Raw genomic sequence first — 21,321 nt, 5'->3', positions numbered from 1 at the left:
GCGCCCCCACCCCCGCTGGAGCATGTCTTCTTCCTCCGACCGACCCCATCTCACCGTCGCCACCGCCTTCTATTTCACCGAGCGGCTTTGCCTCCACCGTCCGTCGCCCGTGCAACATGGCCGCCGTCCGTCACTACCCGGCCCCTGCGCAGGTGCCCCTCCCCTCTCATCTTCCCCTTGCTTCGCCCCATGCCTGATTGAGCCGATGCGCCAAGTACTAGGTTATGTTTTGAATTTTGGGGCGGTAGTGTGTGTAAGCGAGTGAGCAGTGTTATGCATCGGCGTCTGATGCTTCCTAGTTAGACTTGGGGGTTTGCATTTGCCAACATTTCTATATAAGCAAAGTTGCCTTCTGTTCTTGTTTGCATTATCTAACGCAATACACAGTCATGGATTGTCTAAGGTGAATATTTTAAGTACAACTTGCTGCAAAACCTGGAGTGCATTGGCATGTTCCTTTCTTTATGCCATTCCTGTAGTCTGTTTGCTAGGCACTTACAAGGGCGCAATTAGTCAACCTTAAAACTCAACTGAATTGTATCGGTTATAGAAAACCAGTCCATGACAGATAGAAGCAATGACATGAGCTACTTCAGTGACCAGTTACACTTGCCTATACTTATCATTGTTTTGGTTTCTGAATATGCATCTGTGTGCCTGACAAGACTCCTCTAGTACACATAGTACTATTTTACTAGCAAGTTTTGGGAATTGTGTTTATTTATTTATTGCAGAAGCTTTTGATTTTTGAGCATGTGTTTCTCCCAGGGTTGTTGTTCTTGCTGTAGGAGTAAAATCCATGCCCTGTTAACAATGTATTACAAGAATTGTTTTCTTTTGTGTGTTTCCCTGAAATATTGTGTTATAATAGAACTATTCCTAGATGTGGTCATGGCAAATAAATTTGTCATCGGTTTGTAGGTTGTCGAATCAGCAACTCGTAGTTGAATTGATTAGAGTTGGGTGAATTGATTAGAGTTGGGTGAATGATTTAAACAAGTTTTAGAGTGGCTAGTATGTATGTAGTGGAGCTAGCAGTAGCAGCTGCTTCTACGGAACCTTCTTTGCTGTTCAGCTGTGTCAAACAAAATTCCAATGGACTATCGTGTGGATGATGCTAAACAGAGATAGGAGTAGTAGTGGTGGCCATCTAGTTGGACTACTACTGCTAGGACTTGCTCCAGATTTTAGGATTTCTTTTCTTTTAGGATTTATTTTCTTCTAGGATTAGGTTTTTATTATTTTTCTGTTGTGATTGTTTTTTGAGCTCTTTCTTTTTCATTTCCTACTATCCTTATCCTAATTATCTTAAATTGTTATGATGTGTGTAACAGGATTAGATCTTGGATTTGCTAGTGGACCTTGGGAGTTTCTTAGCCAGCTTGGTGACTCCATATTTTTCACTATTTCAGCAAGTCTTTTGTAAGCATTAAACTTTCAGCACTACATTTCTATCTTATGTGTACAAAAAAATTGTATAGAAATATGCTGAATTTTCTGTTCTAATTGTTGCTCAAAGAAATTTAGCAAAAAATGGGGTCCTGGGAGATGCCGCTGCTGCTTGAGGCCCTTGAGAGGCCCTTCATGTCGTGATGATTTTGCAGGTACCCCGAGAGGCCCTTGAGTTTGCCGGAATGTCGATTAACTTCCGTTCCGGCAAATTCGGGTACTCCATATGTACTATTTTCAGCAAAGGTCATGCTGAAATTTTCCGTGAATTTTAGCACGACTTTGCTAAAAATCGGACATATGAGGTACTTGCTACTAATGCATGGGCCGGGGTATCTTAGTACTTAATTAAGTAGGATCAACTGCCCCTTTATTCTTGCTGCATTAAACCATAGGTGGCAATAGAGCCAAGTGATTAGGCCCAACTTAGAAATTCTCCTCAGCATCGATAAACCCTAGATGATAAACCCAACATACGTGGCAATAGAGCCAACTGATTAGTGCCAAGTGATTAGGCCCAACCTAGGGTGCCTCGGCATCGATAGACCCTAAATGATGCAAACTTAGCATTTAGGGTGCCTCGGCGTCGACAAACCCTAAATGATGAAACCTTGGCTTTTAGGGTGCCTCGGTGTCGATGAGAACCTAAATGATGTATGCTTAGGCTTTTAGGGTGCCTCGGCGTCGACAAACCCTAAATGATAAAAGCTTAGCTTTTAGGATGCCTCGGTGTCGACAAACCCTAAATGATGAGACCATGATCTTGTTCCTTGACAATAACCAACTTTTTGACCAAACTTTTTTCCTATTTAGAGCGAAACATGGCCCACAACGATGAGGCCGGCGGTTCGGGCGGCAAGCAATTCTGGGAGCTGTCCCAGGAGTTGGAGGAAGAACCTCACCGCTATGAGGACGCCGCGGAAGACACCGATCCTGACTACACAACCCCTACTGGCGTTGGGGATGACACCACTGATGATGGCGCCGCGGATGCCACCACTGATGATGGCGGCGCACGCACAGATGGCAGCCAACCGAAGAGGCAAGGGAAGGACCGGCGCCCAAACGTGCTTGGCACCATCAGGGAGGAATTTACTGAAGTGAACTCCGACGGGCATCCGACGGCGCCCAAACACGTAGTCAAGGGGTACTCGATTCAGGTCGGGTGCATTCTCCGGAGCACCGCCTCGATCAACACCAAGAACCTAAGGCATAAGGACCGAGGGAATTTGCGCAGCCTCCTCTTCACGAAGCTGCACGAACGATACAAGTTCCCCGCTGAGTTCGCAAACACACGCCTCTTGGGTAATAAAGTGAACGGTGCCTCCCTCATGACGATGAGCACGGCCCTGTCTACTTGGAAAAGCATGGTGAAGGAAATGATTGACAAAGGTGATAGTTATGAGAAGATCAAGGCGAAATATCCTTTGATGAGTGAAGATGACTACAAGGAGTTCAAGATCAAGTGCGAGAGCCCCGCAACCTCTGAATCAAGTTAGTGGGGGAAAGAAATGCAGCAGTTGAATATAGGGGTCAACCAACTCGGTCCCGGCGGTTACAGAGTGGCGGAGCCTGTATGGGACAAGGAGGACGCGGAGCGTGCCGAGCAAGGCCTACTGCCCCGCTTCGAGAAATACAATGACAAGCAGACCAGGAACTTTCTTAGGGCCCGGTACAAGGAGGACCCGGTAACAAAGGAGCTTACCACGGATCCAAAGACCAAGGAGCTTGAGCTTGTTCTGGTAAGGAATACACCCCCGCGTAATTAGCTCCATATGGTTGCATTCTACTTAATCCCCAATATTTCTAAATGGTTCACGTTCCTTCCGCAGGACAAAGAAAGCAGTAGCGCGGGGTCGTCTCAGAGCTCCCCTTTTAACACCCCTTTGAATAGGGCATTGAACATAATGAAAAACATGGATAAGCTCAATAAGCCGACGTCAGCTAGTCGTGTGGCCGGCAAAGACTTCTCCACAAAATGGTCGTCATACTATGGCGCTGGTGGGCGAAAGGAGAAAAAGACCAGCTCGGAAAGCCAGTCGCGCGAGGTTGAAGCACTCAAGGCACAAGTGGCGCGGATTCCGGAGATTGTCCAAGAGCAAGTGCAACAACAACTGGGATCGACGCTTACCGGCATTATGCCTACCTTGATTCACGGGATAATGATGTGGATTGCGGGTGGCCAACAGGGGCCGCCCCCGATTCCCAGCTTCACGGCCAGCAACTCACACAATGCGCAGGCGGCGCCATTGGTGTCTCCAGCGGCGGCGGTATTGGTGTCTACGGCGGCAACGCCATTGGTGTCTCCGGCGGTGGCGGTATTGGTGTCTCCGACGCCGGCATTGGAGCTTAATGCACCCAGGTGTACGCTGGCTGGCACCTCGCCAGCAAGCGGCCCCTCCGTCAGTTACACGCCCGCCGTTGGCGGTGCCTCGACATTAGCCGAGCTCGACGGCATCATGGTAACTAAGCCTCTCGGCCGAGGACTTCATCTCCTTGCCTTTGACTGGGCATCCCTGACGCCCTACATGTTTTCGCAGGGCGCCGCCAATGTTCCTTGCACTCTCCTGCACTTCGTGGGCGGCGAGTTGGTCGATGTCGCCAAGGGCAGAATCGTTCAACAGGGCAACCCCGTGTTCCACGGTAATCCGATGCCACCCACAATGTATAGGGTTGAAGTGGTTCGGGTGCTGCCAGGCTGCGACGAGCTGTTACCTCCGATTTGACCCGCTGGGGCCGACGAAGAAGATGAGATGACCCTCAGCGCCTACGTAAGCTGGCCCCTACTTTGGCCGAAGAGCCAGATTCGTTTGGGGGTGGGGGACACCACCCCACAGACAAGACCACCAGTCGTGCCGGCGCCAAGCCATGGCAAGAACGCCGCAACGCTACCGGACATGCCGGACATCCCTATGGCACAGGATCCGGACATGCATATGGCACAGGATCTGGACAACAATGACAACGATGATGGTACATTTACCAATGTCGATAAGTACTTTGCCGAACATGGGTACGGTGACGAGTTCTGTGGGCCTCCTTCTCAAGAACCCAAACAAGACTACCGCGATCTAGCTGGTACGGCAGAGAAACCCAATTGCAACAGGCGTCGTCTAGCGTTCAGTTCTCAGGAGACGCCTCCAGCTGCCGCCTTCACCGAGCCTCAGATAGCGGAGGTGCCAAATATTATCAGCCCCAACACGCTTAAGAAGGCGGTGTGTGAGCAGAACTCGGTCCCATTACAGCAGATCAAGAAGAAGGGCCGAAAACGGCCAATTAAAAAGGCCGCCGGTGCGAGCCAGCCGGCACCGAGTACGATCCGTGCTCAGGACGGGCCACCTTCACCTAAGGATGTCTCGAGGAGGGTGCATGTGGCGGGTAGGGCGATGCTACCGACAAATATGCTCAGTGCTGCAACCGGTGCTATGCGGAGTCTGCACGATAGTGTTCTTTCTTTGGAGAAGCGGCGTATCAAAGAGAATGATGTCGCATACCCGGTTTTCGTGGCCAAGGTGCTAGAGGGCAAGGGCTTTGTGGATGGCGGCATCGGGGGTACGATCATCCTGCGGTTTGATGACATCTTTGCTATGTTCAACCTTCATCCGCTGCACTACACCTTCGTTCGGCTGTTTTCGCTGAGTATGGAGATGCGGATCATTAGAGACAAGACCCCGGACATCATGATCGTCGACCCCTTCTACATGCGTGCCAAGCTCTTGAGTAGCGCTGGGGACAGCCAAGTCGCGAGTTCACACCTCGAAGACGTCATTCTGGCAAACCCAGATAAGGATAACTTCCTTGTGGCTTACTTTCCCGAGTAAGTCATCCCTTAACCGCCCCGTAACATATGATTTCTTAGATTTCGATCGTTCTTTTTTTCTAAATTCCGTGTTCTGTGCAGTGACACACATTGCACACTCATCATCTTAAGCCCGAAATATTCCATGGCCACGTATTTTGACCCGAACCGTAACTCCAAGATAGACTACACAAATATCAAGAAAGTTCTTGATGATGTTCTCCCTGGCTACGCCAAATCTGGAGGCACCTTCATCAGGGCAGTTCGTAAGTATGGCAAGCACGTGTTCGCCCACAATACGACGTTCTGCTGCGTCAAGCAGCCGCCTGGCGGTCAGAAGGATGCCTACTATGCCCTCCATCACATGCGGGCGATCGTAAGGGATCATCATCACCTTTTGCTACCAAATAATCTCAAAGATTGGGCCGCGAGCTTGTCGGCAATCCAGGACGCGGACATCAGACAAGAATTCTTTCGCATCCAGTCGGAGTTTGCGGACATCATCCATCAAGATGTCCTTCATACCTCGGGGCAGTCCTTCCTCAGATATCAACCGTCCAACATTGAGATAGACGTAATGCTACAAATGGAGGCTGACAACGCCCGCGATTTCATGACCATCACGACAGACGGCGGCTTAATCCACGCTCCTGTCCATGAGTCGAGTCGAAAGTAGTGATGTGTAGTTCTGAAACATTGATTGGCTCGTGTTGTAATTAAACTTTAATGAATTGTATGTCTCTTTGGTTTGGACAGTCGTTCAACTTAGATGTAATCGATGCTATTTATTAGTAGGACCAGGAATCGTGCTCTTAATGTCTTGCTTTTCTCTTCCGATCCTTTTGTTGCATACTTATATATTGCTTATGTATGTATTGCCTGTTGTTTGGCTTGTGCATAGAGATGCTGTCGTATGTCATGTACAAGGGTAAGGTTCCCGGAGTCTACAACGACTGGGAGGAGTGTCGGTGTAGCGACCAGACCTCAAACAGTCTGATCTCTGTGCTCCGGTGTCATCCCTGGATCAGTAATGCTGACACCACACAGTACTCGGAGGATTTATAGAAGAGTAGCAATCACACACTTATTACATCGAGTGTCTCATAAGAGAACTTATTACAATAAATATGGCTTAGGGCCATCTAATAACAATAACAGCGGAAGGCTTGCAAGATAAGTGAGTCCATCAACTCCAACGACATCACTGAGTACAGAACCACGACCTAAAAACTCCTTAATCGTCGTCTGAAAAGTCTGCAACATTAACGTTGCAGCCTGAAAACGGGTCAGCACATGGAATATGCTGGCAAGGTAACACATAGAGAGTAATGGAATGAAACAGCTATACTATATGCATATTTGGCTGGTGGAAAGCTCTATGGTTACAGTTTTGCGTAAAGCCAATTTTTCCCTACTTCAAAGGAATAAAATTTAATTACTATCATGGTGGTTGTTAAACATTTAGAATGGTTGACAGCATTCTCAATCCCAATTAAGCATCATCATTAAACATAACCCAACAAAATTAATTTAGAGTAACATGTTGAGATTCACATGAAAATCCAAGTACTAGATACTCAAGATGTCCATAACCGGGGACACGGCTAACCATGATTAGTTTATTACACTCTGCAGAGGTTTGCGCACTTTTCCCCACAAGACTCGATCACCTCCGTTTGGTTTCTCGCACTACATGGTGTTTGAGAAGACGGATGACTGAGACATAGTCTTTCAGAAGCGCTAGCACCTTACGATCGGGTAGACCGTACCACCTACATCCCCTACATCTGCTAGTCTACCACTGTAAGAGTTTGCACGACTTAGTCAACTATGCTAGAGCCCATAATAGCTTGTGGCTGCACACGGAAGTTTCTAGTATGAATAGTCTCATGATCCCTTTGAGCCTGGGTGGCGGTCCAAAAGAAAACAGGCAAGTCCTGGAATACCCAGGTGTCTCAATCCACCCAGATGTGTGTTTAAGTTGCCTCCTTAGATAAACCATTAATTAACAATCTCACATCTTTCATGGATATCACTCACCCAATCCACGTCTACTAGCATAGCATGGCATAAAAAGCAAACGTAGAAGTAACTCCCAAAGGTTTGATAATAACAGGTAATAGGTACTACCTCATCTACTTCCCATCCCACAATTTGATTAGATCCTAATCATGCAATGTGTGAGGATTGATCTAATGCAATAAAACTGGGTAGTAGAAAAGGTATGATCAAAGTGTTACTTGCCTTGCTGATGATTCGCGAAACCTAACGATTCGAAGTAACAGGCGGCGCACTCCGGGTACTCTATCGCAGACAAACAAACAAGCATACAATAAATACTCATCTAATGCACAGGTAAAACTCAAATAAGAGATCTAACCAGAAGGTTCAACTTAAGAACTCCGGTTGGCAAAAAGAATCAAATCGAACGAAGCAACGAAAGACAAACGGCGAAAGAAAACAACTTCATTCTAGTAATCTGTATCTAGGGCAAATTTTTACAGTAGCAAAATCTTATTTAAGTTGGTTATTCGGATAGAGGGTTTCGAGACGAAACTCTAGGCGCTTGAATCGCCTGATTCCGATAAACAAGCGAAAAGTTAAACTAAAACGAAAATCGGATGAGGAATCGCGATCAGAAAAATCGCGGATTTAATCCGAGAAAAAGAAAAACGACGGACGCCGACTTTTTTTTCTCTCTTTTTTTTCAGCATGGAAAACAAGGCGCAACGAACCTCGGCGGCAAGATCGTCGGTGGCGGCGGCGGCGGCTCCGGCGGCGCGCGCGGATCGAAGCTGGGTTGATGGGCTGGGGCGGCTCGGGACGGCGCTATTTAAAGGCTGCCCCCGGGCGGTGTCCCGCTCGGGTACGGCCCAAAGTTGGTTCGTTTTTTTTAATTATTCCCCTCGGAAGAAAAGTAAAAAGAAATACTAAACGGACTCCAAAAATTCCGAAATAAATTTTCACGGGCTTCTAAAATCAAGCCGCACAAGGTGAACATTTATTCGGGCCCTAAATGCAATTTTGAAAAACGCACATTTTTCTTAAATTCAAATAAAACACTGAAAAACTCCAAAATAAAAATCGTATTTGATTTTTTATTAAATCCTCAATATTTTTTTATTTTGGGAAAGTCATTTTATTCCCTCTCTCATTTTTTGTAATATAAATAATTGATGATAAAATTAATAAAATCAAATGATCCTATTCTCAAAATTTGAGAGAACTCAAATATGAAAATAACGAAATCCCCAACTCTCTCCGTGGGTCATTGAGTTGCGTAGAATTTCTAGGATCAACCAAAATGCAAGATAAAATATGATATGCATGATGATCTAATGTATAACATTCCAAATTGAAAATTTGGGATGTTACAAACCTACCCCCCTTAAGATGAATCTCGCCCTCGAGATTCGGGTTGGCTAGAAAATAGGTGAGGGTGGTCTTTGAGCAAATCTTCCTCTTGTTCCCAGGTCGCTTCATCCTCCGTGTGGTGGCTCCACTAAACTTTGCAAAACTTGATAACCTTGCTGCGAGTAACTCGGCTGGCAACTCGAGAATCTTGACTGGTTTCTCCTCGTAGGTCAAATCGTTATGCAACTGAATAGTTTCCAAAGGCACTGTATCTCTCAACGGTATGTCAGCCATCTCCGCGTGACATTTCTTTAACTGAGAAACGTGGAACACATCATGTACTCCTGACAATCCTTCGGGCAATTCCAACTTGTAGGCTACTTCTCCCATACGCTCCAAAACTCGATATGGTCCTACAAATCGTGGCGCTAATTTTCCCTTAACTCCAAAACACTTTGTTCACTGAAGTGGAGATACTCGAAGATAAGCTCTGTCTCCGACTTCGTAAACTGTCTCCTTGCGTTTAGAATCTGCATAACTTTTCTGTCTGGACTGGGCTACTTTGAGCCTATCGTGAATCAACTTCACCTTCTGTTCAGACTCTTTAATCAAGTCAGGTCCGAACAACTGGCGGTCTCCAACTTTGTCCCATGACAACGGTGTCCTGCACCTCCTTCCATACAATGCTTCGAAAGGGGCCATCTTTAAACTGGTTTGGTAACTGTTGTTGTAAGAGAACTCTGCATATGGCAAATTATCGTCCCAACTAGATCCATAATCTAGCGCACAAGCTCTCAGCATATCCTCCAAAATCTGATTGACTCTCTCGGTCTGTCCATCTGTCTGTGGATGAAAAGTTGTACTGAATTCTAGCCTGGTTCCCAAAGTTTCGTGCAACTGCTTCCAGAACTTTGAGGTAAACTGGGTTCCTCTATCTGATACGATACTCCTTGGAACTCCATGCAAAACGATCCTGGTCATGTATATCTTTGCCAACTTAGCACTGGTGTAAGTGGTCTTTACCGGAATGAAATGAGCTACTTTCGTCAATCGATCAACTACAACCCAAATCGAGTCATAGCCTGAACGAGTCCTGGGCAATCCGGTGATAAAATCCATGCCTATCTTATCCCACTTCCATTCGGGTATCAGCAATGGTTGTAACAATCCTGCTGGCTTCTGATGCTCTGCCTTTACTCTCTGGCATACATCACAAACTGCTACATACTCCGCAATATCCTTCTTCATTCCGGTCCACCAGAAAATATCCTTCAAATCCAAATACATCTTAGTATTTCCTGGGTGAATTGAATACGGTGAGTCATGTGCCTCTTGCAGTATCAACTTCCTGATCTCTGGGTCATTGGGCACGTAAATGCAGTCTTCAAACCATAGGGTGTCGTGCTCATCCTCGCGAAATCCTTTAGCTTTTCCTTTATTGAGTTTCTCCTTTATAGCGGCAATCTCTTTGTCATCTTTCTGAGCTTCTCTGATTCTATCCATCAAAGTTAACTGAATCTCCAATGCTGCTACATAGACTCTCGGAACTATTTCCAAACATAGTTCACGAAGATTTTCCGCTAACTCCGTGGGTATTTCTCCCGTCATTAATGTATTGACATGGCTCTTACGGCTTAATGCGTCAGCTACTACATTAGCCTTTTAGGGGTGATAATGCAATTTCATATCATAATCATTGATAAGCTCCAACCATCTCCTTTGTCTGAGATTCAACTCCTTCTGTGTGAAAATGTACTTCAAACTCTTATGATCCGTGTACACCTCGCAATGATTTCCAATCAGAAAATGTCTCCATGTTTTCAATGCATGCACTACGGCTGCTAACTCCAAATCATGTGTGGCATAATTCAACTCATGAGGCTTCAGTTGTCTTAAGGCATATGAAACAACTCTCCCTTCCTACATAAGCACTGCTCCAAGTCCTCGACGTGAAGCGTCGCAATAAACCTCATAATCCTTGGTCTGGTCTGGCAAAATCAACACTGGTGAGGTAACCAAACGTTTCTTCAATTCCTGGAAACTAGCCTCACATTCCTCTATCCATATGAACTTGGTATCCTTCTTCAACAACTCAGTCATAGGCTTCACAATCTTTGAGAAATTCTCAATAAATCTCCGGTAGTATCATGCGAGTCCAAGAAAACTCCGGATCTCTCCAACTGTTGTTGGGGCTTCCCACTTTGTCACAGTTTCAACTTTAGCGGGATCTACTGCTATACCTTCTCCAGATATAACGTGTCCGAGGAATCCTACTTCCTTCAACCAAAACTCACATTTGCTGAACTTGGCATATAATTGATGTTCTCTAAGCTTTCCAAGTACCAAACGCAAATGCTCCTTATGTTCCTCTTCATTCTTCGAATAAACCAGGATATCATCAATGAACACTACGACGAACTTATCCAAAAACTCCATAAACACTTTGTTCATCATGTTCATAAAATAGGCAGGTGCGTTAGTCAGACCAAATGACATAACGGTATACTCATACAGCCCATACCTGGTGGTAAAAGCTGTCTTAGGAATATCCTGTTCTCGAATCTTCAACTAGTGGTATCCTGATCGCAGATCGATCTTGGAAAATACCTTAGCTCCTTGCAATCGATCAAACATATCATTGATCATTGGTAGTGGGTACTTGTTTTTGATCGTTACTTCATTCAATCCTCGACAATCGACAACCATCCTTAACGATCCATCCTTCTTCTCCACTAGAAGTACTGGCAATCCCCAAGGCAAAGAACTTGGGCGAATATATCCTTTATCCAGTAACTCCTTAATCTGCTTCTTAATTTCCACCAAATCCTTTGCTGGCATCCTATATGGTCTCTTTGATATTGGCCCTGTGCCTGGCAATAGCTCAATCAAAAACTCAATATCTCTATCCGGTGGCATGCCTGGCAACTCCTCTGGAAATACATCAGGGAAATCCCTTACCACTGGTACTTCCTCCTGCATAACTCCTGTTAGGCAATTTACTTGAGTCCTCTTTGGCACATGCCGGAATACATACTTGATCCTTCTCCCTTCTGGGGTGGTAAGAAAAATTGACTTACTAGCACATTCAATATTCCCTTCATACTTTGATAACCAATCCATGCCTAATATCACATCCAATCCTTGAGATTCCAATACTATTAGGTCTGAGGGAAAAACGTAGTTACCAATCCTTAATGGTAACCGATCACACCATAGACTAGCCACATACTCTGCTCCGGGCGAGGTTACTAACATGGGTGACCTAAGGGCTTGGGTTGGTAGGTTATACTTATCCACAAATCCCCTTGAGATGTATGAATGCGATGCGCCGGTATCAAAAAGAACGAGTGTAGTAAATGACTTAAACAAAAACTTACCTATTACTGCATCGGGCTGAGCTTCAACCTCCTCCACGCTAACGTGGTTCACCTGTCCCCTGTTAAAACGGTTCGGCTTCTTCCCAGAACTTCCATTGCTATTTCCATTTTGCAATTGAGGACATTCATTTGCATAATGTCCTGTCTTCGAACACTTAAAACAAGTGACTTGGCTCAAGTCCTTCTTGGCTGGGGTTGAGGGGTTGGTGCGGTTCTGGCCGTTGCTTCCTCCATTGCCATTACTATTCTTGGTGCCATTGTGATTGTGCGAGCTACCTCCTCCATGGGTATGCTGAAAATGTCATCCCGGTCTAGGGGTAAAACGTGGCTTCTGCTGAGCTCCTGAATTGTACTTTCCTTCTCCATACTTCCTCTTGCGATTCTCAATTTGCTGCTGCTTCCCTTCAATCATAAGAGCATGATCTACCAACTCCTGGTAGTTGTTGAAGGTTGCTACCATCAACTGCATGCTCAACTCATCATTCAGTCCTTCTAGAAACTTCTCCTGCTTAGTTGCATCTGTAGCGACGTCATCTGGGGCATAACGTGCTAGCTTACTAAATTCCTCCACATACTGGCCAACTGTCCTTCCTCCTTGGCGCAAGTTGTGAAACTCACGCTTCTTCATGGCCATAGCTCCTGCTGAAACATGTGCAGTACGAAAAGCCTGCTGAAACGGGTCCCAGGTGACAGTGTCTACAGGGAAAGTGGCTGTGAAATTCTCCCACCATGACGCTACTGGTCCTTCTAATTGATGTGCGGCAAACTTCACCTTCTTCGCATCTGTGCATCCTGCTGTGGTCAACTCCCTAGCTGTCTTGCGGAGCCAATCATCTGCTACTATCGGCTCGGTGCTACTGGAAAACACCGGCAGATTCAGCCTAAGAAAACGGGCTAAGTGGTCAACAGGTGGTGGTGGTGGTGGGTTGTTGTTGTTGTTCCCCTGATTCTGATTCTGGACTAGTAACTGCATCAATGTGTTCTGCTGCTGGATCAACTGGGTGAGCTCCGGTGGAAAGGTAAATCCGGGGTCACGTCTCGGAGGCATTTGAGGGTTTAGAAAAGATGAGATATAAGAATAGAGGGGGTCTAAAGAGAAAACACTACCCATATGCACATACGGCAAAAGCAAACAATTCACTTCAATCAATCAAACAAGGGCATACAATCGATCTAACTATCGCAAAAAGTGTTCGGGCTACTATATTTACATGGTGGACTACTACTACTGATGAGGTGGTCTACTAGAAATATTCTTCAGTCGTTGACTCCATAATATCTGCTCTGGCTTCATCAACATAGTCATCATCGCTACTATCTGCTTCCGAGTCGGTTCCGTCGGTGATGATGTAGTCTTCCAGTCTAATCTCCTGAGGTTCTTTGTCTTCATCTACTGGCGTAGGGCCTTCCATAAATATTCCAATCTTCTTGATCAGGTTGTCATTCTTCTCCACCAATACTTCAATTTCCTCTTCATAATCTTCACGTGTAGCCTTGAGTTCTTCCTCCAGTTCCTTGATTCTAGTCTTTGCCTTCTTCAGGTCAATCATGTCGGCGCACATCTGGTTCTCCTGTCGTCGAATGTGCCGGTTTAGCTCCTGGATAAAAGCTGCGATTGACCTATCCTTCCTGGTGCTGATCATCTCCCAGTGTTCATCTCGGTGCCCACAAATCTGGTAGATAGTATCCTTGAGATCCTTGCGGTATAGTTCTCTAATGCGTCCCATGGCGATGTGAGCTGCCATGCTCTTTCCTAGACTCCAAGTTGGTGCATCAAAAGAAAACTCTATGGGCTCAGTGACTGGCATGAACGTCCTTCCTGGAACTTGAACTTGAATCATCCAGCGCTCTTCTTCAGGTAAAGTGGCGTTGTAGGTTCCTGTGAAGCTTGGTACTCCTATGTTTAGGTATCTAGTAACTTCCTTCAAGTGGCGTCCAAAGGGTGTATCTTCATCCGCTTGCGTGAACTTGTTCCTTGCATCCGCCATCCTAAAGAGTAGAAAAGATGAGAAGTCAGGAGAGAAGAGAGTGAATAGTGATCTAGGTCTTGTGCTTAGTGGTCGTGTCCTACAGTCAGCGTGTGCTCTGATACCATCTCTGTAGCGACCATACCTCAAACAGTCTGATCTTTGTGCTCCGGTGTCATCCCTGGATCAGTAATGCTGACACCACACAGTACTCGGAGGATTTATAGCAGAGTAGCAATCACACACTTATTACATCGAGTGTCTCATAAGAGAACTTATTACAATAAATATGGCTTAGGGCCATCTAATAACAATAACAGCGGAAGGCTTGGAAGATAAGTGAGTCCATCAACTCCAACGGCATCACTGAGTATAGAACCACGACCTAAAAACTCCTTAATCGTCATCTGAAAAGTCTGCAACATTAACGTTGCAGCCCGAAAATGGGTCAGCACATGGAATATGCTGGCAAGGTAACACATAGAGAGTAATGGAATGAAACAGCTATACTATATGCATATTTGGCTGGTGGAAAGCTCTATGCTTACAGTTTTGCGTAAAGCCAATTTTTCCCTACTTCAAAGGAATAAAATTTAATTACTATCATGGTGGTTGTTAAACATTGAGAATGGTTGACAGCATTCTCAATCCCAATTAAACATCATCATTAAACATAACCCAACAAAATTAATTTAGAGTAACATGTTGAGATTCACATGAAAATCCAAGTACTAGATACTCAAGATGTCCATAACCAGGGACACGGCTAACCATGATTTGTTTATTACACTCTGCAGAGGTTTGCGCACTTTTCCCCACAAGACTCAATCGCCTCCGTTTGGTTTCTCGCACTACATGGTGTTTGAGAAGACGGATGACCGAGACATGGTATTTTAGAAGCGCTAGCACCTTACGATCGGGTAGACCGTACCACCTACATCCCCTGCATCTGCTAGTCTATCACTGTAAGAGTTCGCACGACTTAGTCAACTAAGCTAGAGCCCATAATAGCTTGTGGCTATGGATGTTTCTAGTATGAATACTCTCATGATCCCTTTGAGCCTGGGTGGCGGTCCAAAAGAAAACAGGCAATCCTGGAATACCCAGGTGCCTCAATCCACCCAGATGTGTGTTTGAGTTGCCACCTTAGATAAACCATTAATTAACAATCTCACATCTGTCATGGATATCACTCACCCAATCCATGTCTACTAGCATAGCATGGCATAAAAAGCAAACGTAGAAGTAACTCCTAAAGGTTTGATAATAACAGGTAATAGGTACTACCTCATCTACTTCCCATCCCACAATTTGATTAGATCCTAATCATGCAATGTGTGAGGATTGATCTAATGCAATAAAACTGGGTAGTAGAAAAGGTATGATCAAAGTGTTACTTGCCTTGCTGATGATCCGCGAAACCTAACGATTCGAAGTAACAGGCGGCGCACTCCGGGTACTCTATCGCAGACAAACAAACAAGCATACAATAAGTACTCATCTAATGCACAGGTAAACCTCAAATAAGAGATCTAACCAGAAGGTTCAACTTAAGAACTCCGGTTGGCAAAAAGAATCAAATCGAATGAAGCAACGAAAGACAAACGGCGAAAGAAAACAACTTCGTTCTAGTAATCTGGATCTAGGGCAAATTTTACACTAGCAAAATCTTGTTTAAGTTGGTTATTCGGATACAGGGTTTCGAGACGAAACTCTAGGCGCTTGAATCGCCTGATTCCGATAAACGAGCGAAAAGTTAAACTAAAATGAAAATCGGATCAGGAATCACGATCAGAAAAATCGCGGATTTAATCCGAGAAAAAGAAAAATGACGAACGCCGACTTTTTTTTCTTTTTTTTCTCTTTTTTCGGCACGAAAAACGAGGCGAGACGAACCTCGGCTGCGGCGGCGGCTCCGGCGGCGCGCACGGATCGAGGCGGGGCTGATGGGCTGGGGCGGCTCGGGGCGGCGCTATTTAAAGGCTGCCCCCGGGCGGTGTCCCGCTTGGGTACGGCCTGAAGTCGGTTCGTTTTTTTTAATTATTCCGCTCGGAAGAAAAATAAAAAGAAATACGAAACGGACTCCAAAAATTCCGAAATAAATTTTCACGGGCTTCTAAAATCAAGCCACACAAGGTGAACATTTATTTGGGCCCTAAATGCAATTTTGAAAAATGCACATTTTTCCTAAATTCAAATAAAACACCGAAAAACTCCAAAATAAAAATCTTATTTGATTTTTTATTAAATCCTCAATATTTCTTTATTTGGGAAAGTCATTTTATTCCCTCTCTCATATTTTTGTAATAGAAATAATTGATGATAAAATAAATAAAATCAAATGATCCTATTCTCAAAATTTGAGAGAACTCAAATATGAAAATAACGAAATCCCCAACTCTCTCCGTGGGTCATTGAGTTGCGTAGAATTTCTAGGATCAACCAAAATGCAAAATAAAATATGATATGCATGATGATCTAATGTATAACATTCCAAATTGAAAATTTGGGATGTTACAGTCGGAGACAGGTTCACCGTTTCAGCGGCAACAGTTACAAAGGGTACACCACTAGGGCGGAGGCCAAATCTAGATACGCCCACTATCTAGCGGGAGAGAGGAGGGAGCGTTGGAGGAACCGGATGAAGACCAGTTTGATCGCGATGATGCTCATCGTGATGACCGCAACTCTCTTCTATGTGATGGTAGTTTAGATGATTGATATCGACTTGTAATGTGAAGACAAACTCGATACTCGCGGTCTCGAGACTTGTAATGTTTTATCTTTGTTCGGTCTTTTGAATTCGAAGACTAATATGATGAATTGTATTCGGAGACTAATCTTCTATTGTATTCGATGAATCTGCTGTTGCTGTGTGCTACTGTCTATATTCTGTCAAATAATATATTTTGTAACCTGTGCAAAAATCAGAAAAGTAAAAAAACAAATATTCATACTAATGGCGCATGACCACAAGGTGCGCCATTAGTATGCCAAAGGATACTAATGACGCATCAAGACAGAGTGCGCCATTAGTATGCCAAAGGATACTAATGGCGCATCAAGACAGAGTGCGCCATTAGTATGCCAAGTATACTAATGGCGCATCTATCCATAGTGCGCCATTAGTGTGCCAAAGCACATGGTTAAATATGGCCCCTGGGAGGCACACTAATGGCGCATGGTGTTATATACTAATGACGCACTGGGTGGCGCGCCATTAGTAAAAATTACTAGTGGCGTGCTACTAATGGCGCACCAGTGATGCGCCATTAGTAGGCAAAACTGGTGCGCCATTAGTAGGCCTTTTCCTAGTAGTGCACTGGTGATGACCTGCCCAGTTTATGGAATCTGCTGTTTGGTTGCCCTTTATTATCACTAGTAGCGAACTTTGATGCCCAGGGGATGTAAAATGTTGTAATTTCTTTGTTGTATAGTCTAGGTTCATTCTTCGTCACGATGTTGTAACTTATTTGTTGTTTATGTTGTCGTGTCTCTGAGAAAAGGTCGTAATCTTCGATCGGTGCACAATGAGACAATAGGTTAGGTTTATAAAATAAAAATTTCTGTACTAAAACTGGCCGGTCGCCATTCGCTAGTATGGGCCAAACCATGGGCCTACAGTCATCTTGGGCCATTAGTTAGGTCTAGTCTTAACTGGCCCACTATTAGTTTCGAGCCTTTAAAAGGTCGAGTAAACCGATTGCCTTAATTAGGCCGGAAAATAAAATAGGCTTTTAATAGGTTGAAAACTAGATTCAGCCTTAATTGTGGCGATCAAATCACGGGCCGACAGTGTGTCGTAATATAAATTGGCCCATTATTGGACCATTCGAGTGACGGGCCATTAACAGGGTGAAATATTTTTGGGCCTTGGCTGAGCTAATTACATGACGGGCGGGAACCAAGCCGGATGTATAACAGGCCAAAATTAGGCCCAACACTCTCAAAGGCCTTTAATGGGCCGATAGTCAATTTGGGCTAGAATATATTGATGAAGACTACGGGTCGTTAATAGGCCGAAAGTAACTACGGACCATAATTAGGCCCAGGTGCAACTCAGGCCTTTAAATGGCCGAAAGTGAAACCAAGCCGAAAAAGGCCCATATGTAGACAGGGCCGCTGACAGGCGGAAACTAATATCGGGCCGAACTGATAAACGGGCCATTAAGAGGCCGAAGAGCAAATCAGGTCCCCAATGGGTCCAATGGCACAGTAGCTGTTAAAACGGTTGTACCTATTATGGGCCGTAATTTGGCCGAAGAAATGAAAGTTAGTTAACGGGTCGGATCAGGTATGGACCATAATTTGGCCCAAACTATTGCAGGTTGTTAACGGGTTGGATCTGATATGGGTCGTAAACTAGCCCAGAATATTACAATCATTTAACGGGTCGTATCTGATGTGGGCTATAATTTGGTCCAAAAAATGTTAGGTTGTTAACGGGCCGACCCATTAGATCTGACAAAATCTTGTGGGCCTGTTCCTGGGCCGGCTTTAAAACCTATATGGGCCTCTATTGGGTCGTCCCACATGTCAATGTTTCATTAGAGATTCTTGTCAAATGGACGATTGACATCTGTCCCAACGCTGAGATGACACGTGGATCATCGGTGAATGAGCATTTTACACGTGGAAAATCGCCATTGGTCCAGGCTGTTAACGGGTTATCGGATCCAAACCGGAACATGATAGCTTAAGGGTGACCCGTTATGGTGGATGCCACGTGTCAGTTACCCTTGACAAAAGCACTTCTATGACGCGCGATTTATCATCATGGAAGTGGACACTTCTGTGATGATAATTTTGGTAATGTCATGGAACACTTCTACGACAGTACAGGTATGACTATCTTGATTCTGTCATAAAATCTTCAAGGATCTACATGCATGACAGAAAACATGACCTACTGTGACAAACGCGTATCATCACGGAAGTGTTTTTTTTTGTAGTGCAACCTCCGCCCGTGTGCCGGGGATCTCGAGGAACCAATGGCCCAAAAGAGGTTTATCACGGCCTCTTCGCCCGACGAAAGCGAGGTGGCTGCCGAGGTGTCCCCGTCGTCCTCTGCGGGCTCTTTATCGATCCGCTTTCGCCGACCACCGTATCCGCCCGCCGGCGTGCCCCTACGCCGGTTCGAGGACTTCGCCGTCCTCCCTCGGGCCCGGCCGCTGCCGACGTCCTATCTCGGGGTCCATTAGCGGCGGTGGGGGACATGGGTCACCAAGATTACAGATCGGGAGACCCACACCTGTTAGTGGCTCGGTAGCTTCCACACGGTTGAGCGCGCGACCATGGAGTACGACTGCTAGCAGGTCTGCTACCACGGCGAGGCGGCTAGGCTCAATTTCCCCTTTGGCACATGTCCGGTCGACCTCGTTCCGCCGGAGCCGGGGTGGTGAGCTCGGCTATGGTGCGGGAGGACCGCGAGGCATGGGAGCGCCTCGAGGCCGAGGCTGCCGATGAGGTTATCGTGCTCTCCTCCGATGATGAGGTACAAGGCAGTGAGGACGGCAGCACGGAGGGCGTCGAGGTGGATGGCGAGGACGAGGAGATCTACGTCGACGAGTGGAGGAGTGTCTTCCCCAACGACCCCGACGACGGCACCGGCCCGGACCCGGCTCGCGGCACACCGTACCTGATGAGGAAGGATTGGCTCAACATCCACTTCGACCAAAAGTAGTTTTGTTTAGTTTAAATTTATGTTTTATGTTCTGTTATGCAAAACTATCTATGTTTATGTTTGAATGCATGCTACTTTTGGTTAAACCAACTTTGAACTTAATCAAATTGAAGTTTTCAATGTTAAGTTTAGGGGATCCACTAGAAACGGCCAAAAATTGCTGGAGTATATATATATATATACATATATCCACTAAGGGTTTTAGTCTGTTAACTTTTGAAGAATCGGCTAGAGATGGCCTTATGCCTTGTTTATTTCAGTTCTTCACAACGTGGTGCTCTATATGTGCAACTATTTGCCGTGCAGTTCAATTTCATCAATAACAGTTTCAACAATACCACTATGAATTACGATATTTGGTTGTTGTTAAGGATGTTGAAGTTAACATGCCTTTTTGTTTTTTAACAACACTAGTGTACTTTGAACCTCCATAATACCGGTTTGAATGACTATTTGCTTGTTTTAAATGTTATGCCTGATGAAGTTAACACACCTTTCCACTTCTTGTTTTTCTTAACTAGCATGCTTAAACCTGCACACTGAAGCTATCATTTGTAGATTATGTTGTCTACCATAGATACATTTGGTTGATGTTTAGCCTGTTGTGATTAAATGCCTTTATATGTACTCATATAGGACAATATTGAGAACAGCGTTGTTTTCCATCAAGGTTAGTTTCATCGCATTGCTTATATTTACTCACTGTTCAGGATATCGGTAGCTGCCTCGGGGCTGATAAGGGATTAATCGTCGAATCGGACATTTCACTAAATATATCTATAACCCATTTATCAGTAGGTTAACTAGGGCGATATTTAATATATCTAAGGCTACATAGCAACATGCATTGTACTGAATGACTAAATATGCTATCCCAGGCTACATAGCAACGAGGAAGAGTATTACCTTAATGTTCTGATGATATCTAGATATACATGTAAAAAAATCTTATATAATGGGATGGAGGGAGTGTTGTACTACATCATCTGCAATTTTTGTTTAGCTTCTAATATTAATTTGGTTCTTTTAGGTACATATTTCATTGCCAAAGATCCAAACTTCAACCCTTTCTGCGTATGGGGCAATGAGATATTCATGAACCAGCATCAAGTGAGGAAACTGATAAAGATTGTTATTAAAATGGGTCAAAAGATGTCAATCGAACTATTTGTGTACACTTTATGCAAGACAACAGTGAACTGCATGATGGTAAGTAAGAACTCTCTAGCCTTCTTTTTACTGTCCGTAATGAGCTATGTTAGATGACAATGTCTGAATCTGTTTTCCTTTGTAGTGGATCCTTAAGCAGTTTACTCAAGATTACCTCTCAAACTACATGATTGGCGGCCGACCATCACAAGGGGTTGGACTAGATTCGTGCGTGCCTTCTGCATCCAGGAGATCACAATAGGGCCATTCCGCTTCACCTTGTTCAGCAACCAGAATGTTTGTCGCCTCTTTCTTTACCATCTGTAATAGTACAAGTATAGAACCCCGGTTCATCATTATTTATTTGGTGATTATGTAATTCTTGAACATATGTACCTGTGAATCGAATAATGCATTGGTTGTTTGAACCTGATGGGTATGTATAAAGTTATAGCCTACTTTCAAGTTCAAATTAGGTACAATTTTAAACAACGACAATTAAATTAGGGTGAAATTATGCTCCGCAGGTCATTACGGCGCCCA

Source organism: Triticum aestivum, chromosome 4A (genome assembly GCF_018294505.1).
Source record: "Triticum aestivum cultivar Chinese Spring chromosome 4A, IWGSC CS RefSeq v2.1, whole genome shotgun sequence".
In the NCBI taxonomy this organism is placed as follows: Eukaryota; Viridiplantae; Streptophyta; class Magnoliopsida; order Poales; family Poaceae; genus Triticum; species Triticum aestivum.
This window is presented reverse-complemented; position numbering follows the sequence as displayed.